Here is a 23,771-nt window from a genome sequence, read left to right as displayed (position 1 = left end):
CAAATATTCTTTTTTCAATTAAAATCAGTGTCCAGCTCACAATCCTAAACAAATATTGCAATTCTCAATTAAATTTCCTTCTTTCAAAATTTCCCAAATATTTCTTCAGATTAATTTTCACTGTATGAAAGAAGTTGCCATATATACAATGGTTACCATGACATCCTTTGTATTATCTGCATAATGCATGTGTAATTCATTCCAGTGTAAAACATAATTAGAATAATTCACCTTTACCTGAAGCATAGCAATTATATGAAATGCATACAGTCAAATCATAGGCGCTGCCACAAAGGGGAAAAATAGGAAGAAAGAAAAGAGAAAGGAACTAGGTTACTATTATTTGTAGGTTGCAAGACCACCAAATTAGTCACAAGTAGGTTGAAACCTCCACTCTAATATGCAAAATCCTAGGCATCCTAGTTTGTTTTTCTTTCTTTTTTTTTTTTAAAGATTTTATTTATTTGACAGAGAGAGACAGAGTGAGAGAGGGAACATAAGCAGGGGGAGTGGGAGGAGCAGGCTTCCTGCGGAGCAGGGAGCCCAATGCGGGGCTCGATCCCAGGACCCTAGGATCATGACCTGAGCAGAAAGCAGACTCTTAACGACTGAGCCACCCAGGCGCCGCTATTTTGTTTTTCTATTGTATGGTCAAAAGGTGGCACTGTTCCATTTATTATGAGGTTGTCATATAGTTCATGGTGTTACAATCTGTAATGTTTTCCACTGGAACTAGCAAGGCGTGCATCATTAACCATTCTGCTTCATGGGCTATAATATCATGAGGATCATACCAGCAGCTACTCTGACATACTCATTAAGAAACTGTTGTAAATAAGAATCTTGTAGAAAAGCATAATGGCAGGATGAATCAGCTTTCTCACCTCAGAAGGAAACTAAATCCTTGTGGCTGACCTGCTGTTGGGCAGAATTAAATTATTTACATCACAAATGATGGAGGCATTCCACCAAGCATGAGACAGTTACAGCTGACTCTGTGGTTTTTGATTCACTTTTCTCTCCAAGCCCCATCCAAGCAAAACGATTTATTCTCATGAGCAATGACTGAAATATTTACCTATTCACCTGGTCAGGCAGTCACGAGCACATCTTAAACAGCTATGGGAAATGGTTTTAACTGACCTTAGAGATTCCTGATTAAGAGCAAACAGGTGTTTAACTTTCTGAAACAAGTTAGCCAAAATGGGAAAAAAAATACAAAGCTGGCTCGAAGCTTTACCCAATTTCTCATCAGCATTCAACAACAGTTCCTTATGGCTTAAATCAAACAGGAAAAAGATCCTGAAAAAAACACAAAAGAGATCAGTGAAAATTTCCCATCACCTAGAGTCAGACAGAGGAGATAAGAGATAGGGGCTGTTTAAATGCCTCTTCTTTTTGGTAGAAATATGATGGATATGAACGAAGAAGTAAGATGTAGCTCCCAAAACAATATGCCCTGTCAAGTACAATGTACTAAATATAATCGCATTGCTTTTAGCAGCTTGTATTTGTTAGATTTTCTCCATCATATAAATCAATTTCACATTTTAAACCTGGCTTTAACAAAATATGTCAAATTGTTTATACCATAAATGTATATTTAATTGTTATTTTCCTGTCAGTAATTACATTCTGAGATCAAAACACAATGGAATAAATACCTGGATAATTTCAGGCAAAAATTAAAAAAAAATCAAAGCCTGGATCATTTGTATAACTGAATTCTTCAATTCTTCACTTTTCATTCTGACAGTGGAAAGTGACAGTTTAATGCAAAGGAATGGCACAGCTGAAATGTCTCAAGTTATTGTGAATGAAAAGAGGCCAGTCAAACTCAAATGATGAAGTTCTCTAATTACTAAACCCTATAGCAGTGCACCTGCCTACACTCCAGCCTGTCCCAACACACATGGGAGTGGATGGCCCTTTGTTGACCACTTAATGCACTTTGTAGTCAGAGCACTGCTTCAGTGAACAAAAAGAATGCTTTTTGAAATCACCTGTCAGGGAGATTGCAATTACTAAACTCATTAGGGAACAGGTAGAAATCTCCCTATTATGAAAATGAGACTTCAGAAGTAGTTTTACTTGAATGATATTTTGTCAAAGATCCATGGGTGCTGATGCCTAATCCTCTTCTGTTTAAATTAACAAGTGAAAAGCAGCATTTTAGAAATTAATGGAGGAAAATGAATGGGACACAATATATGTAGAGGATGGTAGTACGAGGTGACAAGAAATGTTTCACATACACACCTATAAGACACTGCATCCCCATAGCCCATGGCAAGATTTCGGGGGTTTTTTGATGTCTGCATAAAATTCCATTGTATATATATATCACATCTTCTTTATCCATTCATCTGTTGATGGACATCTTGGCTCTTTCCATAGTTTGGCTATTGTGGACATTGCTGCTATAAACATTGGGGTGCATGTACCCCTTCGGATCCCTACATTTGTATCTTTGGGGTAAATACCCCATAGTGCAATTGCTGGGTCATAAAGTAACTCTATTTTCAACTTTTTGAGGAACCTCCATACTGTTTTCCAGAGTGGCTGCACCAACTTGCATTCCCACCAACAGTGTAGGAGGGTTCCCCTTTCTTCGCATCCTCACCAATATCTGTCGTTTCCTGACTTGTTAATTTTAGCCATTCTGACTGGTGTGAGGTGGTATCTCATTGAGGTATTGATTTGGATTTCCCTGATGCCGAGCGATGTTGAGCACTTTTTCATGTGTCTGTTGGCCATTTGGATGTCTTCTTTGGAAAAATATCTGTTCATGTCTTCTGCCCATTTCTGGATTGGATTATTTGTTCTTTGGGTGTTGAGTTTGATAAGTTCTTTATAGATTTTGGATACTAGCCCTTTATCTGATAAGACATTTGCAAATATCTTCTCCCATTCTCTCGGTTGTCTTTAGGTTTTGTTGACTGTTTGCTGTGCAAAAGCTTTTTATCTTGATGAAGTCCCAATAGTTCATTTCTGTCCTTGCTTCCCTTGCCTTTGGCGATGTTTCTAGGAAGAAGTTGCTGCGGCTGGAAGGTCGAAGAGGTTGCTGCCTGTGTTCTCCTTTAGGTTTTGATGGACTCCTGTCTCACACTGAGGTCTTTCAACCATTTTGAGTCTATTTTTGTGTGTGGTGTAAGGAAATGGTCCAGTTTCATTCTTCTGCATGTGGGTGTCCAATTTTCCCGACACCATTTGTTGAAGAGACTGTCTTTTTGCCATTGGACATTCTTTCCTGCTTTGTAATAGAGCTTGAAGTCCGGAATTGTGATGCCACCAGCTTTGGTGAGTGCTGTGAATTGTGTAAGACTGATGAATCACAGACCTGTACCTCTGAAACAAATAATACATTATATGTTTAAAAAAAAAAAAAAAGAAGATAGTAGGAAGGGAAAAATGAAGTGGGGGGAATCGGAGGGGGAGACGAACCATGAGAGACTATGGACTCCAGGAAACAAACTGAGGGTTCTAGAGGGGAGGAGAGTGGGGGGATGAGTTAGCCTGGTGATGGGTATTAAAGAGGGCACGTATTGAATGGAGCACTGGGTGTTATACGCAAACAATGAATCATGGAACACTACATCAAAAACTAATGATGTAATGTATGGTGATTAACATAACATAATAAAATAAAATTTTTTAAAAAGTACACATTAAAAAAAAAAAAAGATACTGCATCCCCGTGCCTTACTCCTTACTTTTGAACTTGTAGGTCTATTGTTTATATGCTATTTTGTACATATTTTATGCTAGTAGGAGGTGTGGAAGTTGGATTGTTACATTTTCCTAGTGGTCAAGGCGTAGGTATTGAAATGTTTGAGAAGACAAAGAAGGAAGGTCGTTAATGACACTGACAGTGATTCAAGAGAGCTAGACCTACCAACAGTACACCTTAGTTCTCCTCTCCCTTCCTGTTCCCACCAGGAAGCAAACAATGCAAAATATATTTTGGGGCACTTTTCATATATGGATGGCAGTCATGTGAATAGAAATTTGCCTGAAATAATAATTCTCACCTAAAAAGAATTTTATCTGAAATAATTATGCACATCATAATATAGTCAATTAACTATAGCTTTTATGGAATTTCATAAACATATGTAATTAACAAAATTCAAAATAAAATAGCCTTTATTAGCTCCTATTTGAGGTTCCAGGTGAAACTCTCAATGGCCTCAGATTTTGCTCCTATTATTCTCCAGACTGGAATACTTTGCCTTTCATACTCTCCCACCATTCTCTGCTGCTTGTCTAGATCTATCTTTCTGCATGTTCTAATTTAATCCCCAACCTCTATGTGGTATTTTTACAGGCATCACTAATCCACATTTTGATATTTATAATCCTTTCCCACAAATATCGCATATATCTTTGAATTGACAGTAAAGGGTTATAGTGCTTTATATGCAGTAGCATTTTAAAAAGCTTTTGGTTGCTACTCCTACCAATTCACTTGATTTTTGTTCCTCAGGATTGTAACTAACACATATGATAAATATGGTGACACAATCAGCCTCTCTAAAAAGAAAATGAACTCGCCTCAGAAGGTATAAACTATTAACTATCAACTAATAACTGATTAACTGTTAACATGAGGTTCAGGCAAAAGGATATGTTCATATCAGAGGTGGTGACTAAAAACAGATCTAGAAATTGCATGTTTATGCCAGGTAAACCCAGCAGGAAGTATAAAATCCAGGCAGTTCCTACAGAATACACAGTTGAGAGCACAGCTGTACAATTTGGAAGTTTCATGAGAAATTATTTTTGTGAAATTGAGCTATTAAGCTCATGTTGTCAAACCTAAGTGGTCTGAATAAGTATAATATCATCTTTTAGCCAAATCCAAGTATATGCATATTTTTTCATCACAAATTTAAATGGCACACAAATGTGACTGGTGATATAAAATGGGTTGTAACAACTTCTTGGTTAAAATTACCATTCAAATCCTTTTAAGACAAAGTCAAATAAAGGGGAAAATCCATACATCTTTTCACTATGGAGCACTTGCTATTACCAAATGTGGGTGGTCTTTCAGAGGGAATGGCAACAGTGATCACAAAGCCATAGAATTTCTGTTGCAATGTAAGAGCTTGAGAGTACTTTGACATAATGCTATTCAAGTCAAAAGATCTAAAGGCAACTGCCTCAATACTTTGCATTTATAGATAATTAAGTTAGATCTATTTTCAGGCAATTTAACAATTTTCATTTCAAATAATTTCTTGAATATGAAAAATTAAAGGATGTCACCATGCTGTTTTACCTTTCATTTTACTTTTAGCAAAAACTCTTTGCCTTTCCTACAGTGTATAATCCATTTTTTTCCACTCACTAGAACCAGAATTTCAGAATTGTGATCATAGAAAGAGTGAATAACTGGGCAATTTGGACAATAGATACTCTTATTTCTACTTTGAGTTAGAACTTATTTGCTGTATTGATTACAACATGGTATTAAAAATATCCACATCGGGCGCCTGGTTGGCTCAGTTGGTTAAGCGACTGCCTTCGGCTCAGGTCATGATCCTGGAGTCCCTGGATCGAGTCCCGCATCGGGCTTCCTGCTCGGCAGGGAGTCTGCTTCGTCCTCTGACCCTATCCCCTCTCAGGTGTTCTCTCTCTCTCTCTCAAATAAATAAATAAAATCTTTAAAAAAATAAAAAAATAAAAAAATAAAAAAAAATAAAAATATCCACATCACTGGGCAAATTCCCGTATACGCCAGTTGGTTTCATGTCATGTTCTAATCATAGAAGTCACCCCTAATTAGTTGGCTTGCTTGCAGTTGTGTGCCACAGGTCATAAGACACAAGGAATGGAAATTATTTTTCATACAGCCCCATCCTGCTTCTGACTAAACAATCCAAAGCTCAGTACCTATAGACTCTTGATCACTATTATCTCTGAAGATTAAAGACATCACATTTCTTGTTAAAGCACTTGATTTCCATGATATATACCTTTTTAGGCATGTATGAAGCACACATTACTTTGATATTTACTTTGTCCTAATGTTTCTTATTGACTTCCATTATAATGATGTGTGCTTACTGAATTACAATGATTTTTTTTAATGAAATGTTATTAAAAGTAGAATTTCCAGGGGAATACTCTGAATTGGTGATACTAGCAACATATAACTACAAAGTCAGAAGAACACAAATATAAAAACAAATATTTTGTGGTAGAAAAACACATATACTCTGAGTCTTTGTATAGTTGAAAAACAACGACGGTAAGTTTGATTATTCTTTTAAGCTGATTTCCTTTGGCATTAGAAAAGGAGGTGTGCTACTCAGTCCTCACTTTGATGAGGGAGAAAAATCTAAGTCCTGAAGAAGATAGCATAATAAATCTCTAACACGCTAATTGCAATAGCATACATACCTGACTCTGAGATGTGTGTGGACGAGATAGGTGATACATTATATCAACCTTCATACAATCTGTATAATTAACAGGTTTTGCTGAGGTTGTTCTACACTTCTGAAATATTTTTACTACCCTGTCCTCATGCTGGAATGAAATTATGGACCGTTTGTTTCCATGAAGACCCTGAGCATATGGCTCATAGATATGCATCAGAAAATAAACAAATTGCAATCCCTTACCCCATAGTGCTCACCTGCAACACCAACTGACTGTCTTTCAGCACAGCTTATTGTCAAAAAGCATAAGTTAGCAGATGAAGAGCCACATTTTGATATTTATAGTTTTGAAAGCATTAATTCCATTATAAATTTGGAAATTTTACTCTACAGATGTTGACAGTCTATATATCTTTGTTTGTTTCTCTGTTCTGTATGATGATCATAGGGGAGAGCAGAAATAGTTCCTCTCTTCAAGTGACTTTGTTATGAGCTCATTCTCATTAACAATGCCACTGATTTTGATGACATGCTTTACATGCATATAATTAAAAAAATCTTTCCCCAGTTCTTAGTACTACAAAAAGCTTGATTAGGCAATTTGCTCTTTTCATTATGTCAGCTAACAAGACATCAACTGAAAGAACAGGGAAAACCAGTAGAAGGCATGAATATTAATATGGAAAAACCTCTCTAAATGGGAAATGCCTTAAGGACTGAAAAAGAATAGGAGATATGCCAAAATGTCTTTAACTGCTCAGAGTAGTAACAAAAGCATGACCAAATGCAGTTAGATTTGCACTGGCTCTGATAAACAAGGAAGCATTCCATAAAACAAAGTTTTCCTATGGCTTCAAGAAATGGAATCATTACAGTATAGATGCCTGTGTTACTTACCTTACTATAGAGTTTTTTGTTAAATATTTTATTTATTTATTTGAGAAAGAGAGAGAGCATGAGTGGGGAAGGGGCAGAGGGAGAGAGAGAAGGAGAAGCAGACTCCCCTCTGAGCATGGAGCCCAACGCAGAGCCCAAACTAGAGCCCAACATGGACCCCAACATGGAGCCCAATGCCGGGCCAATCCCCTAACCCTGAGATCATGACCTGAGTTGAAGTCAGATGCTTAGCCCACTGAGCTACCCAGGGGCCCCTTTTACAGTAAGGACTTTTAAAGACCCACTCTGGTTTTTAAGTTTGAGATCATCTTGTAACCCATTTTGTCATTTTCAAAGTCCACATAAGCTTTATTTCTAATGGTAAATAATGAAAGTCATTATTTAACCATACAGAAGTTTGTATATTTAGAGTGTACACCATTGCTGATCATTTTATCTATATGCTCACCCACCCACACTGATAACATAATAGGTGTGTCTCTGAGTGGTTGTTTTTTTGATTTGTATAACTATATACTAAAAATAAATGTGAATTATATATTTTGTAAATTGTCCAGTGTGTTAGAATAACTCACAAATAATAACAATGCATATCATTTCAGAGTAAAACAACTTTTTATGATTTTTCCCCAGGAATTTTCATTCCAGACGCAGTGAGTTTTTCTCAGTAAACTAGAAGTAGTATATGGCAGTCTGAAGTCCCAAAATATCTACTTTACCATTAGATATACTGTCTTTTGAGTCTTAGAATGCTATTAGAAAAGGAGAAAGGGATCCTGAATGAGGACATAGCAGGCAACTAAAGATTAATCTCACCCACTTTATAATTTTGCTGTATTTCAATTCTGCTACACACAACACAAATACTGGAATTATGTCACTTTCTGTGAATTGAGTGAATTTAAACTCAGTGATCTTGAAAGTAAAATTGCTCTCCCAAGTGACATCTAACAATGAACAATGCCTCCTCATGGTGGTAGTCCAGAAAAATTCAGTTCACTGAATGGTAGAGTGAATCATTAATTAGTGCAAGAATTTCATAAATTGCTGCTGTTCTTTGAATCAATTCAGAACAGTCTTATTATTTATTATGTAAAGTATATTTTTATACTGCAAAGATCAAAATGTAGTTGGCTCAATAGTCAACATAATCCATATCACAGAATGAGGCAACCTCGTTTGAATTACTCCTAATGCCATAGAATAGCATACCTGCAAATAAACAAACCCACCTTCTTATCTCCTTGAAAATCTCCAGAGCACTTATGTGATTTTATTTTGTCTCCATTCATATTAAATATGGAAGCTAGCTTACGAGAATGTTTATTTTCATAAGGAAAATACATTGCATCCAAGCTTTATGATCTTGAATGCATTTCTAGTTTAATAAGCAAGTAACTTAATTTAGGACCTATGTCTAATTACAGCACATGGCAATAATCTTTTTCCCATTATTATCTATATGAGGATTTTCAAATAAATTGAAAATTAATTACTTACCCCCTTGCTTTGCAGAATATTTTGTGTGCATCTGTGTACTTAAGCAAATTTCTCTTACTGTGTTAAAAGGCAAAGATATATTTGATGCATTAACCTTCTAGGTAGCATAAGGCAAGATTGTATAGATATACACAAATCAAACATAGCATCTTGGCTGAACCTCTATGTTGATGATTTTGTTTTTCTTTCTCTGAGTACAATTGCACAATTTTATAAAAATAGTCTAATTCTCCTACTGCTACTTCTAGATCTGAATTTATCACACACTTATTAATACCCTGGATTCTGAAACTTCACTATAACCTTGTTTTTATGGGTGGCATACATGAAATCAAACTACATGTGAATCAAGATGTTAAAAATAAAATTTTAACTTCTGAATAGCCTTTTAATTTTTAAATCAAGATCTAAAATGAAATCATATTACACAAAATTTTACTCTATCATGCATCATGTTATAAAGGCATCTGTATTATGTCTGTGTCACTTATGGATACACTACCTAAAAGACAAAGTACACAAATTTAACCAAACACCTTCTTTCCAACCACTTGTCGGGTACAAATTGTTTTCTTACTCAGATTGTATGAAATTATACTAAAGGTCACTATTGACTTGTAATGTCCTATAGAGTCAGTCGAACAACCATGACATTAGATTTTCAACTTCAGAGTGTGTATAGTATAATTTTTGAAATACTAACTTTAAAAATGGGGCATGGCTCAACATCTTCAAAGAAAAATGTGGCTAGATTTGTTTTATTCTTGAAAGCAAGCACTTTCTGGTATAATGCCATCAGAGCTAACCGAGCACAACAGGTATCTGCTGTGTGCCTACATTTTTAGGGTTTTTAAAAATTAAAATGGATTAGTAAAGTTGATTTTGCCCTAGGGGTCCTAAAATTTAAAGCTTGTACATGTTTGGGACAATCTGGTATATCCTACCTGAAGGCAAGTGTGTGAACTCAATAACCTCCAACATTATAATTGGATTTTTTTTTTTTACTCCAAATCTTATTAATAAGACTTATGAGAAAACTTTTCTGTCTCCTTTTGAAAGTTTTTGTTAGGGAGAAGCAAGGGTAAGATATGATTTGGAATATAATACATCTGTCTTTTAATCATTTGAATTTTCAATTACTTATTCAATGTAATCAGAGAACAAAAAAATCATTTCTCTGTGTAGCTATAAACAGACTATTTATTATTATCCAAATATGCTGGGTATTACTCAGTTTTGTCTTTGGCCATATTAAGTGGCATGATCTATTTGACAACTCAGAATCCAAAAGGAGATTATCCTCAAAAGAATAATTTTTAAATATCAAATGATTTATATAATGGAGATAAAATTATGAATAAAGTTACTTTCACCATTATCATTCTCAAAGAAACAGGAGGAGATTTTCACAAATGCGGACAGTAAACAGAATGGAATACTAAATAGCTACCACGTTGTTAAAAATCACACCCTTATAATGGATTATTGTGAGTCCCTAGAATGAAAAAATAATAATAGAATAATAGAATAAATAGGAAAATAGAATAAACCTTTGAAAACAGGGTGTGTTTTCTTCTGCAATAATGATCTGAAAGCAAGATGGACTATTTCAAAATAGCCCTTGCCCATGAGGTTCTGGGAAGCTATTGTTTTTCCAATTTGGGGAAGGTAAAAGAGATAGTAAACATAACTAAAGTGCCCTAAGATAACCACCAAAATCTTGCAAAATCATGAGTATGGTCAGAAACAAGTTATGGTGGATTAGTAAGTGAGAAACAAAATATTTTGTTAGCTAACAGTAGTGAGTGTGGTAGTGCTTCTTGCCAGGAAGAAAAATGTTAAAGATAATAAACTTAATCTCTATGAAGAATATTCACTTAATGACTTAAAAAAAATAAGGACAAATTTTCTATCTAATGGGCAGTTGCTTAAGAAATTGATTTCAAGAAGCTTGAAACTAAAAATTATATGTCCTTATAAGACATTGTAATGGTTACTTTTATGTGTGAACTTGGCTAGGCTATAGTACCCAGTTATTTGATCAAACACTAATCTAGATATTGCTGCAAAGGTACTTGCAAATGTAGTTAATATTTACAATCAGTTGATTTTAAGTAAGGGCTATTACCCTAGACAATGTAGGTGGGCTTCATCCAGTTGAAAGACTTTAAGAGCAAAAAGTGAGGTTTCCCAGCAAGAAGAAATTCTGATTCAAGAATGCAGCATCAAGTCCTACCTGAGTTTCCAGCCTTCCATTTGTTCTACAGATTTCAGACCTGCTAGCCCCCACAATTATGTAAGTGAAGGGTAGCAAATTTCCCCCCTCCAATATATGCCTCTTTGGCATATTCAGTACTTTAAGTTGGTTATTTTAAGAAACTGCAGACATAAGAGAAGTTCTGAAAACCAATAGAAGTTACCTTTTTCTGAGATACATTTGCAAAGGAAATCTCCATTGATATGGGTATCTCCCTTGCTATACCAGGAAGAGGGGAATGACAAAATTTCTAGGCACTCTTATCAATGGAGAAACAAGGACTTAAATCTGCATAAAAATCTTACCCTTGTTTACTGTGCTTTTCCTGGCAATCTTCCATAACTGACTCCTCACCCCCAGTATCTTTGTCTTTAGCTGAGGATGGTATGCATATAGTGATGGCTTTGGCCATTTTGGGGAGTTACTCAATTTTTCTGGGTCTCTCCCATATATACATATTATTAAATTTTTTATTTGTTTTCCCCCAGTTATATCTGTTTTATGTCAATTTAATCCTTAGACCAGCCAAAGAACCCAGGAGGATGGAAGAAAAAATATTTTTCTCCCCAACATGGCCAATTCTTTAAATTTCTCTCTTTCTCTCTCTCTCTATAGATGATATAGATATAGATAGATATAGATATAGATGATATAGATAGATAAAAATATATAGATAGAGATAGAGATAGAGACATAGATGATATAGATATAGATATCTCCCCCTCCCTCCTCACATACACATAAATATATATCATATTATATTGGCTCAGTTTCCTTCTCTCGAAAACCCTGACTGATACAGATATGTGCACATACACTCATGCGTACACACAGTCTTTAAAGATTTTCACAAATGGAAATGACAAAGATTCTTATTTTGAATTATCTGGCAAGTGAAATGATACAGTATACATACCTAGAACTTATAGCTTATATTTCATAATATGGGTCAGTATAGAGAAGTCAAAACTCAGGTAAGGTCACATCTAAACAAAAACTGATTTAAAGCAAACTGGAATTTTTGTTCTAAAATAATGGTTTCATAGTTATTTGCACAGAGCCAAACAGAGTCCAACCTAAAGAACAAATAATTTTGTGAGTGACCTCATTACTATCCTCATAATATTGGGGCCTCCAAGGAAGTGAGAAATGAGTTGCTTCACATCCCCTCAGGTTCTTCAAAAACAATACCCTGATAAAAAATAAATTAAAAGGACAACTACCCTGATCTACCACCAACAAAAAGCAACAACAACAACAACAACAACAAAGTAATGCACTTCTTGTAAAAATTGACTGTTCTTGGGCCACCTGCATGGCTCAGTCACTTAAGTGTCTGACTCTTGGTTTTGGCTCAGGTCATGATCTCAGGGTTGTGAGATCAAGCCCTGTGTCGGGCTCTGTGCTTAGTGTGGAGTCTCCTTGAGATTCCCTCTCTTGCTCTCCCTCTGCCTCCCCTGCTCGCTCTCTCTCTCTCTCTCTCCTCTCTCTCAAATAAATAAATAAAATCTGTAATAAACATAAATGGCTGCTCCTGGTATCTGAGAAGATGGCAGTGGAGTGGGAGGACCCTAGGCTCACCTTGTCCCACAAATAAAGTTAGATAACTATCAAATCATCCTAAATACCCTAGAAACCGACCTGAAGACTGGCAGAACAAACTCAACAACTAAAGATGGAGAAGAGGCCACATGAAATAGGGTAGGATGTGTGGAGATGTGGCCTGGGAGAGAAACAGATTGTGACCACCATGATGGGGAGGGAGCCACAGTCATGGAGAAGAACATAAGACAAAGTAGCACACAGGGGAGTCCACACAGGGAAAACAAATCCCCATAGCAATTGGCTGGAAGCACAAGAGGCACTGAATTTCCTGAGTTCTTTCAACCACAGGGCTTGGGGACTGTTTTAAAGGTCAGCAAGCTTGGCTCAGGCAGAGTTCAGAGGGCATTGGGATAGCTCTTGGAGAGAAGACAGGGCAAACAGATCATGGACATACAGCATAGAAACAGTGATCTGAAGAGCACCAGGGACACACAGTGGGGAGGTTATTTGCTCATCTCAGAGCTTGTTCCAGAGAGGCAGCATTCACAGAGAGACCCTCCCAGGAACAAAGGAAATTGCACGTGTCATTTCCCTCCCCTTCCCCTCAGGCCAAGCACAGGGCCACCTGTGGGAACCAGTGCAGTGCCGACACTCCCTACCTAACTTGGTCACACCAATCCCACCCTCTCCCAAGCTCCAGTGCAACTGCCCTTCTCAGTCACATTTGCTTCAGCCCCAGTGCAGAACCGAGCCCCTGCCAACACTGTATCTCCCAACCCAGGAGTTTTGCAGGGCCTCACTTCTGTTGGGAGTGGTGACAGGTCTCATTTCACAAGTAGACCAGAGTACACCTAGTTAAAATGTGCCACATTTAAGCAAGGAACCAAACATTGTCCACAACAGGCAAAGAGAGCCTCTGCAGACAACAGCCCTGAAGGATAAAGCATCCAGGACAAAATAACAGAACACATGCAACACACATTGGAGACACTCCCTTAAGTGCCAGGCCCTGGGGAACAGGGGACACTACACTGCAGGTCACTACAGGACCTCTTCTTCATAAGGTCAATACCCACAAGAAAAGGAGACATAACAGACTTTCCTAACACAGAGAAACAGGCACAGAAACTTAGATGAAATGAGAAGACAGAGGAATTTGTCCCAAATGAAAGAACAGGAGAAGACCATGGCCAGTGAACTAAGTGGAACACATATCAATAACATGTCTAGTAGAGAATTCAAAGTGGTGGTCATGAAGATACTCACTGGACTTGAGAAAAGAGTAGAAGTCATCAGTGAGACCCTAAATGAAGATATAAGGAATCATATAGCAGAGATAAAGGGTTAAATAAATGAAGTTAGAGACACACTTGCTAGAATGTATAACAGAATGGAAGAAACAGAGGAACAAATTAATAACCTAAAAGACAGAATAATAGAAAGTAATCAAGCTGAACAAAAGAAAAAAAAAGAATTGTGCCAAATGAGAATAAACTTAAAGAACTCAGTGACTCCATCAAACAAAATAACATTCATATTATAGGATCCCGGAAGAAAAAGAGTGAGAAAAAGGGTCAGAAAATTCATTTACTGAAATAATAGTTGAAAAATTTTCCTACTCTGGGGAAGAAAACAGATATCCAGATACAGCAGGCATAGAGAACAACAAAATCAACAAAAAAAGATCCACAACATGACATATTGCAAATAAAATGACAACATGTAATGATAAAGGAAAAAATTAAAAGGCAGCAAAAAAAAAAAAAAAAAATGGAGAGAGTTATATACAATGCAAACTCCATACAGCTATCAGCAATTTTTTCAGCAAAAATGTGGGAAGCCAGAGGGGAGTGGCATGATATAGTCAAATTGCTGATGGAAAAATCTGCAGCCAAGAATAAAAGGAGAGATAAAGAGTTTCCCACACAAACAAAAACTAAAGGAATTCATGACCACAAAACCATCCCTGCAAGAAATATTAAAGGGGACTCTGAGTGGAAAAGAAATACCAAAAGTGACAGTATGAAAGTAGGAAACACAAAAACATTAAAATGAATATTTCTGTAAAAAATCAATCAAGGAACTCACAAAACAAAAGGAAGTAAAATATGCCACTATATATCTAAAATATGGGGAAGAGAGGAGTAAAGAATGGGTTCAAAATTAAATGATGATCAACTTAATATAGACTGCTATATGCAAAAGATGATATATACAAACCTAATGGTAACAACAAATAAAAAAACACTAGTAGATAGGGAAAAAAAATAAAGAAAAAGGAATCCAAATACATCACTAAAGAAAACCAGCAAAACATGAAAGAAAGACAATAATGGAACAGAGAAAAACTTTGGGAAAAAAAAAAAACACAAAACAAGTAATAAAATGGCAATAAATACATATCTATCAATAATTACTTTAAATGTAAATCGAATAAATGCTCCCATCAAAAGACAGGGTGACAGAGTGGATAAAAAACAAGACCCATCTATATGTTGCCTACAAGAGACTCATTTCAGACCTAAAGACACCTGCAGAATGAAAGTGAAGGGACCAAGGAAAATTTACCATGCAAATGGATGTCAAAGGAAAGGTGGAATAACAATACTTATATCAGAAAACTAGATTTCAAACCAAGGACTATAACAATAGATGAAGAATGACAGTAATAATAATAAAGGGTACAATCCAACAAGAAGATATAACAATCATAAATATTTATGCAACCAATATATGAGTACCCAAACATATAAAACAGTTAATAATAAACATAAAGGAACTAATCAATAGTAATATAATGATAGTAGGGGACTTTAACACCACACTGACATCAATGGACAGAGCATCTAAACAAAATCAATAAGAAAAAAATGGATTTGAGGGGCACCTGGGTGGCTCAGTCGTTAAGCGTCTGCCTTCGGCTCCAGTCATGATCCCAGGGTCCTGGGATCGAGCCCCACATCGGGCTCCCTGCTCCGCGGGAAGCCTGCTTCTCCCTCTCCCACTCCCCCTGCTTGTGTTCCCTCTCTCGCTGTGTCTCTCTCTGCCAAATAAATAAATAAAATCTTTAAAAAAAAATGGATTTGAATGACATATTGGACCAGGTGGATATAACAGATATATTTAGAACACTCCATCCTAAAACAACAAATTCTTTCCAGGTGCACATGGAACATTCTTCTGAATAGAACACATACTAGGTCACAAAACAAGCCACAACAAAGTCAAAAAGATCATAGTTATACCATACTTTTTTTTTTTTCTGAACACAACACTATGAAACTAGAAATCAACCAAAAACCTGGAAAGACACAAATACATGGAGGATAAATAAAATGCTACTAAACAATGAACGGGTTAACCAAGAAATCAAAGAAGGTATCTAAAAATACATGGAAAGAAATGAAAATGAAAACACAATGGTCCAAAACCTTTGGGATGTAGCAAAAGCAGTTCTAAGAGGGAAATTTATAACAATACAGGCCTAACCCAAGAAGCAAGAAAAATCACAAATAAATAACCAAACCTTACACATCTAAAAAAGGAGAACAAACAAAACCCAAAACCAAGAGAAAGAAGGAAATAATAAAGATTAGAACAGAAATAAATGATATATAAATTTTAAAAAAACAATAGAAAAGATCAATGAAACAGGAGATGGTTGTTTGAAAAGATCAACCAAATTCATAAACCTTTAGTGAAACTTATCAATAAACAAAGAAAAATGACTGAAATAAAATCACAAATGAAAGAGGAGAAATAACAAACAACACCACATATATAAAAACAATTGTAAGAGAATATTATAAAAAACTATATGTCAACAAATTGGACAACCTAAAAGAAATGGATAAATTCTTAGAAACATACAATCTACAACAACTGAAGCAGGGAGAAATAGGAAATTTGAATAGACTGATCACAGGCAAGGAAATTGAATCAGTAATCAAAAAAGTACCAAGGAACAAAAGTCCAGGACCAGAGGGCTTCACAGGTGAATTCTACCAAACATTTAAAGAAGAGTTAATACCTATTCTTCTTAAACCATTCTAGAAAGGTGGAAAAATAAGGAACACTTCCAAATTCATTATATTAGGCCAACATTACACTAATATGAAGACAAGATAAAGACACCACAAAAAGACAGAACTATAGGCCAATATCCCTGATGAACATAGATGGAAAAATCCTCAACCAAATACTAGCAAACCAAATACAACAATACATTAAAAAATTATTCCCCATGATCAAGTGGGATTTATTCCTGGGATGCAAGGGTTCTTCACTTTGGCAAATCAATCAGCATGATCCATCACATCAATAAGACAAAAGATAAAAACCGTATGTTCATTTCAATAGATGCAAAAAAAAAGCATTTGATAAACTACAACATACATTCATAATAAAAGCCATCAACAAAGTAGGTTTAGAGGAAACATATCTCAACATAATTAAGGCCACAGATGAAAAACCCAGTGAACATCATACTAAACAGGAAAAAATGAGAGCTTCCCCCTAAGATCAGGAACAAGACAAACATGTGCACTCTCACCACTTTTTTTCAATATAGTTCTGGAAGTCCTAGCCATAGCAATCAGTTAACAAAGAGAAATAAAAAAGCATCCAAATTTGTAAAGAAGAAGTAAAATGTTCACTATTTGCAGATGGCATACTATATATAGAAAACCCTAAAGACACCATAAAAAAAAAAAAAAAACTAGAACTGATAAATGAATTCAGAAAATTCATAGAATACAGTACCAATGTGCAAAAATCTATTTCATTTCTATACTCTAATAATGAACCAACAGAAAGATAAATTAAGAAAACAATCCCACTTACAATTGCACCAAAAATAATATGATATCTAGGAATAAACCTAACCAAAGAAGTAAAAGACCTATTCTCTGAAAACTATAAAACACTGATGAAAGAAATAGAAGACAACACAAAGAAATGGAAAGATATTCCATGCTTATGGCTTGGAAGAACAAGTAGTGTAAAAATGTCTATACTACCCAAAGCATTCTACACATTTAATGCAAACCCAATCAAAATACAACCAGCGCTTTTCACAGAACTAGAACAAACAATCTTAAAGTTCGTATGGAACCCCAAAAGACCCCAAATTGCCAAAGCTATTTTGAATAAGAAAAACAAAGCAGGAGACATCACAATTTCAGACTTCAAGTTATAATAAAAAGCTGTAGTAATCAAAACAGGATGGTGCTGGCAGAAAAATACACACGTAGATCAATGTAACAGAATAGAAAACCCAGACATTAACCTACAATCATATGGTCAATTAATCTTTGACAAAGTGGAGAATATCCAGTGGGAAAAAGACAGTCTCTTCAACAAATGGTGTTGGGAAAACTGGTCAGCTACATGCAAAAGAATGAAACTGGATCACTTTTTTACACCATACACAAAAATAAATACAAAATGTATTAAAACCTAAATGTGACACCTGAAGCAATAAAAATCCTAAAAGAAACCACAGGCAATCAGGTCTCTGGCATCGGCCATAGCAACGTTTTTATAGATATATATGCTGAGGCAAGGGAAATAAAAGCAAAAATAAACCATCGGGGCTATATCAAAATAAATAGCTTCTGCACAGTGAAGGAAACAATCAACAAAACTAAAACACAAAATTCTACATGTGGAACTACTAATACATTATATATTATTTAATTGATTTTAAATAAAATTAAAAATAAAGAAAAAATAAAACACAAGCTACTGAAGGGAAAAATAAGATATTTGCCAAAGACATATTTCATAAAGGGTTAGTACCCAAATATATAAAGAACTCATAAACACTTTAAAAAAATAATCCAATTAGAAATGGGCAGAAATCATGAACACACATTTCTCCAAAGAAGACATCTAGATGGCCAGTACACACGTGAAAAGATGTCAATATCACTCATTATCAGGGAAATGCAAATCAAAACTACAGTGTGGTATCACCTCTGACCTGTCAGAATAGCTAAAATCTACAACACAAGAAACAAGTATTGGTGAGTATGCACAGAAAGGGGAACACTCTTACACTGTTTGTGGGAATGCAAACTAGTGCAGCCACTCTGGAAAACAGTATGGAGGTTCCTCAAAAAGTTAAAAACAGAACTACCCTAAGGTCCATTAATTGCACTATGACGTATTTACCCAAAGATTACAAAAATACTAATTCAAAGGGATTACTTGCACCCTGATGTTTTTAACAGCATTATCTACAATTACCGAATTACAGAAACAGACCAAGTGTCCATCAATTGATGAATGGATAAAAATGTGGTATATGTATACAATGGAATATTACTCAGCCATAAAAGAAGAATGAAATCTTGCCATCTGCAACATCGATGGAGCTGGAGGCATAATGCTAGGTGAGATAAGTCAGTCAGAGAAAGACAAATACCATATGATTTCACTAATTTGTAGAAGTTAAGAAAAATGAGCAAAGGGGAAAAAATAGAAAGACAAATTAAGAAACATACTCTTATTATAGAGAATAAACTGATGGTTACAAGAGGGGAGGTGGGGGAATGGGTAAAATAGGTGATGGAGATTAAGTAGTTACACTTGTGATGAGCACTGGGTGATTATGGGAATGTTGAATCACTATATTGTACACCTGAAACTAATATAACACTGTGTGTTAACCATATGGTTAAGCATCTGCCTTCAGCTCGGGTCATGATCCCAGGGTCCTGGGTTCGAGCCCCACATCCAGCTCCTGGCTCAGCGGGGAGCCAGCTTCTCCCTCTGCCTCTCCCCCTTCTCATGCTCTCTCTCTTTCTCTCTGTATCTCTGTGTCTCAAATGAATAAATAAAATCTTTAAAAAAAAGAAATTAGTTGTTTTAAAAATAAAATTTTAACTATGTACATGTGCTACCAAGTCAAATAAATAAGTTTTAAGATAAAAAAAATACTGATTGTTCTTTCAACAATGGATATATCCATCACATATATGTGGCAGAAAAAGAAAACCATTAAATCAATGGAATTCTCTTTATGGGCCATTTTTAAAGTAAAAATCATGGGCGCCTGGGTGGCTCAGATGGTTAAGCATCTGCCTTCGGCTCAGGTCATCATCTCAGGGTCCTGGGATCGAGTCCCGCATCGGGTTCCCTGCTCAGTGCAGAGCCTGCTTCTCCCTCTCCCTCTGCCACTCCCTCTGCTTGTGCTCTTCTGTCTATCTCTCTGTCAAATAAATAAATAAAATCTTAAAAATAAATAAATAAATAAATAAATAAAGTAAAAATCGTTATTTGATTAAGGAGATTAGAATCTTCTCAGATACTGAAGTCAAACAATGTAATAAATTGTGTCCTTAAGAGAGTCAATGGAAACCCAAGTTCGCTATTTCTCCCCCTTTAAAAATTTAATGGGCATTCTAAGACACAGTTTTATCACTGAAATGCTTGCTTCCATTTAATCTTTTCAAAATATGCACATGCTTTCTATAACTTAGATTTAAAATATTTCTCTATCATTGCTCCTCTCCTTCTCTTATGTTAGAACGCAAACACCTGAATGATATTTGAAATTATGATGGATATAATGTGTCTTTTCTCCTAGAAATAGTTCTCAAGAACTGAGGTCAGCTTTTTGGGAAAAAAAAAATTACACCATTTTCCTGGAAGGAACAAACCTAAGGCAACTATAAGGATAAAAGAAAAAAAATAGAAATAGTTTCCTTTTATTCCCAAATGATTTTTTCCTATGATTCATTGAAAGCCAGACTACTTGTGAAGTAATGAATATTCAATAGAGCATTCTGCTACTACAGTGTTCTAAGTGAGATTGACCCAAAAACCAAAACCAACCCCCCCCAAAAAACAAACCAAAAACAAAACAAACAAACAATAAAACATGCAACCAGCTATCATAGTACCACTGTAAAAAGTGTCTTTCAAATTTAACTATTAAGTATTTCCTTCTTAAGTATTTTTCATGGCAAAATATGCCCCTTGTTTTTCCTTTGGGAAAATGTTTAATTAGTATTATTTTATGTTTATTTTTCTTTTCACAAAGGAAAGGATGTCTATGATAATATTCCTTGCAAACACAAAGAGAAAATGAAACAAGGCATTGGTATACTTAGACAGAATGCAGTGTAACAAAAATTATTTAATAAATATGCCCAGTCATATTCATATGACCAAGGAACTTTTAAAATATTCTCATCCTCTGAAGAACCTAAGGAAAGGATCATCAAATTTTTAAAAATTTATAATCAGTAAAATATTGATTATCCAGAACTCTCATTAGGTTTTCAACTCTTGCTATTACTAAATATGTATTTCAAATTTATATACTAAACATAGAAAATGTTTAAAAGATACTAAGCATAATTTTACTGTTCCTAATAATTGAGTGTCACCCTAATAAGTTCAAGGTGTACTAAAGAACAGGAGTCTTTGCCCCACCATATTATCCTTTGTGAGCTTTTTTTTTTTATCACCTCCTGGATGTAAGAAAATTCACTATGACTTTCTTCTGCCATCAGAGAACCTGCCTATAATAGTATCACTTCCCTTTCTTCATTTGCACCTTTTATTCTCTAATGGCTTTAGAAACCAGATAATGAAGGCTTTTTGTCATTTTATTTTATTTTTTCAATTTGTTATTTAAATTCTAGTTAGTTAACATAGAGTGTAATATTGATTTCAGGAGTAGAATTCACTGGTTCATCATTTACATTCAACACCCAGTGCTCACCATAACAAGTGCCCTCCTTAATACCCATCACCCATCTAGACATTACCCTACCCACATCCCTCCATCAACCCTGTTTGTTCTCTATCATTAATAGTCTCATATGGTTTGTTTTCCACTCTCTCTCTCTCTCTTTTCCCCTCCTACATGTTCATCTGTTTTGTTTCTCAAATTCCACATATGAGTGAAATCATATGGTATTTGTCTTTCTCTGACTGACTTATTTCACTTAGCATAATACACTCTAGCTCCTTCCATGTAGTTGCAAATAGCAAGATTCCAACCTTTTTTATGGCTGAGTAATATTTCTTTGTGTATGTATGTGTGTGTGTGTATATATATATATATATATATATATATATATATATATATATGTATGTATATATCACTTCTTCAACATAGTTAACACAGTGTTATATTAGTTTCAGGGGTACAATATGGTGATTCAACAAATCCATAATCACCCACACCCCACTTCCCCTCTGGTAACCATCAGTTTATTCTCTATAATACTAGATGAGCTTGAGAAAAGCATAGAAGACACTAGAGAATCCCTTTTTGGAGAAATAAAAGAACTAAAATCTAAGCAAGTCAAAATCAAAAAGGCTATTAATGAGATGCAATAAAAAATGAAGGCTCTAACTGCTAGGATAAATGAGGCAGAAGAGAGAATTAGTGATGTAGAAGACCAAATGAGGGAGAACAAAAGCACTGAGATTAAGAGAGATAAACAACTATTGTATCAGGAGGGGAGAACTCAAGAGATAAGTGATACCATAAAGTGAAACAATATTAGAATAATTGGGATCCCAGAAGAAGAGGAAAGAGAGAGACAGGCAGAAGGTATAATTCAGCAAATGATAGCTGAGAGCTTACTTAATCTGGGGAAAGAAACAGACATCAAAATCCAGGAGGCACAGAGAACCCCCTTCAAAATCAATAAAAATAGGTCAACACCCTGACATCTAATAGTGAAACTTACAAATCTCAGAGACAAAGAGAAAATCCTGAAAGCAGCTCAGGACAAGAGGTCTGTAACCTACAAGAGTAGAAACATTAGATTAACAGCAAACCTATCCACAGAGACCTGGCAGACCAGAAATGACAGCCCTGATATATTTAGGGTGCTAAATGAGAAAAATATGCAGCCAAAAATATTTTATCTAGCTAGGATGTCATTCAAAATAGAAAGAGTGATAAAAAGCCTCCACAACAAACAGAAACTAAAAGAATTTGTGATCACCAAACCAGCCTTACAAGAAATATTAGAAGGGGTACTTTAATCAAAGAGAGAGCCCAAAAGTATCAAAGACCAGAAAGGAAGAGACAACTTTACAGGCAACACAATGGCACTAAATTCGTATCTTGCAATAGTTACTCTGAATGTAAAAGGACTAAATGCCCCAATCAAAAGACACAAGATATCAGATTGGATACAAAAGCAAGACCAATTGATATGGTGCCCACAAGAGACACATTTTAGATAGAAAGACACCTCCAGATTTAAAGTGAGGGGATGGAAAATCATTTATCATGCTAATGGACATCAAAAGAAAGTTGGGATGGCAATCCTTATATCAAACAAATTAGAGTTTAAAACAAAGACTGCAATAAGAGTTGAAGAAGGACACTATATCATACTTAAAGGGTCCATCAAACAAGAAGATCTAACAATTGTAAATATGCCCCTAACATGGGAGCAGCCAATTATATATTATATATAATATAATTTATATATTACATATTTATTATATATATAATTATAATTAATATGCCATATTAATTATATATAATAAAATTAAATATAATATATAATAATATTAATTATATATAATATAATCATATTACATATATAATATTATATATAATAGATCACATAATTATATAATAATTATTATAATTAATTGGTTTATATAATATATATTATATAAGCCAATTAATAACAACATCAAAGAAACACACTGATAATAATACAATAATAGTAGGGGACGTTAACACCCCCCTCACTGCAATGGACAGATCATTTAAACAGAAGATCAACAAAGAAATAAGGGCTTTGAATGACATACTGGATCAGATGGCCTTCACAAATATATTCAGAATATTCCATCCCAAAGCAACAGAAAACTCATTCTTCTCGAATGCACATGGAACATTCTCCAGAACAGATAACATCCTGGGTCACAAATCAGGTCTCAACCAGTACCAAAAGATTGGGATCATTCCCAGCATATTTTCAGACCACAATGCTTTGAAACTAGAACTCAATCACAAGAGGAAAGTCGGAAAGAACTCAAATACATGCAGGCTAAAGAGCATCCTACTAGAGAATGAATGGGTCAACCAGGAAATTAAAGAAGAATTAAAAAATTTTGTGGAAACAAATGAAAATGAAAACACAACTGTTGAAAATCTTTTGGATGCAGCAAAGGCAGTCCTAAGAGGGAAGTAT

Source organism: Phoca vitulina, unplaced genomic scaffold (genome assembly GCF_004348235.1).
Source record: "Phoca vitulina isolate PV1807 unplaced genomic scaffold, GSC_HSeal_1.0 scaffold57, whole genome shotgun sequence".
NCBI classification, from domain to species: domain Eukaryota; kingdom Metazoa; phylum Chordata; class Mammalia; order Carnivora; family Phocidae; genus Phoca; species Phoca vitulina.
Note: the sequence above shows the minus strand (reverse complement) of the source record.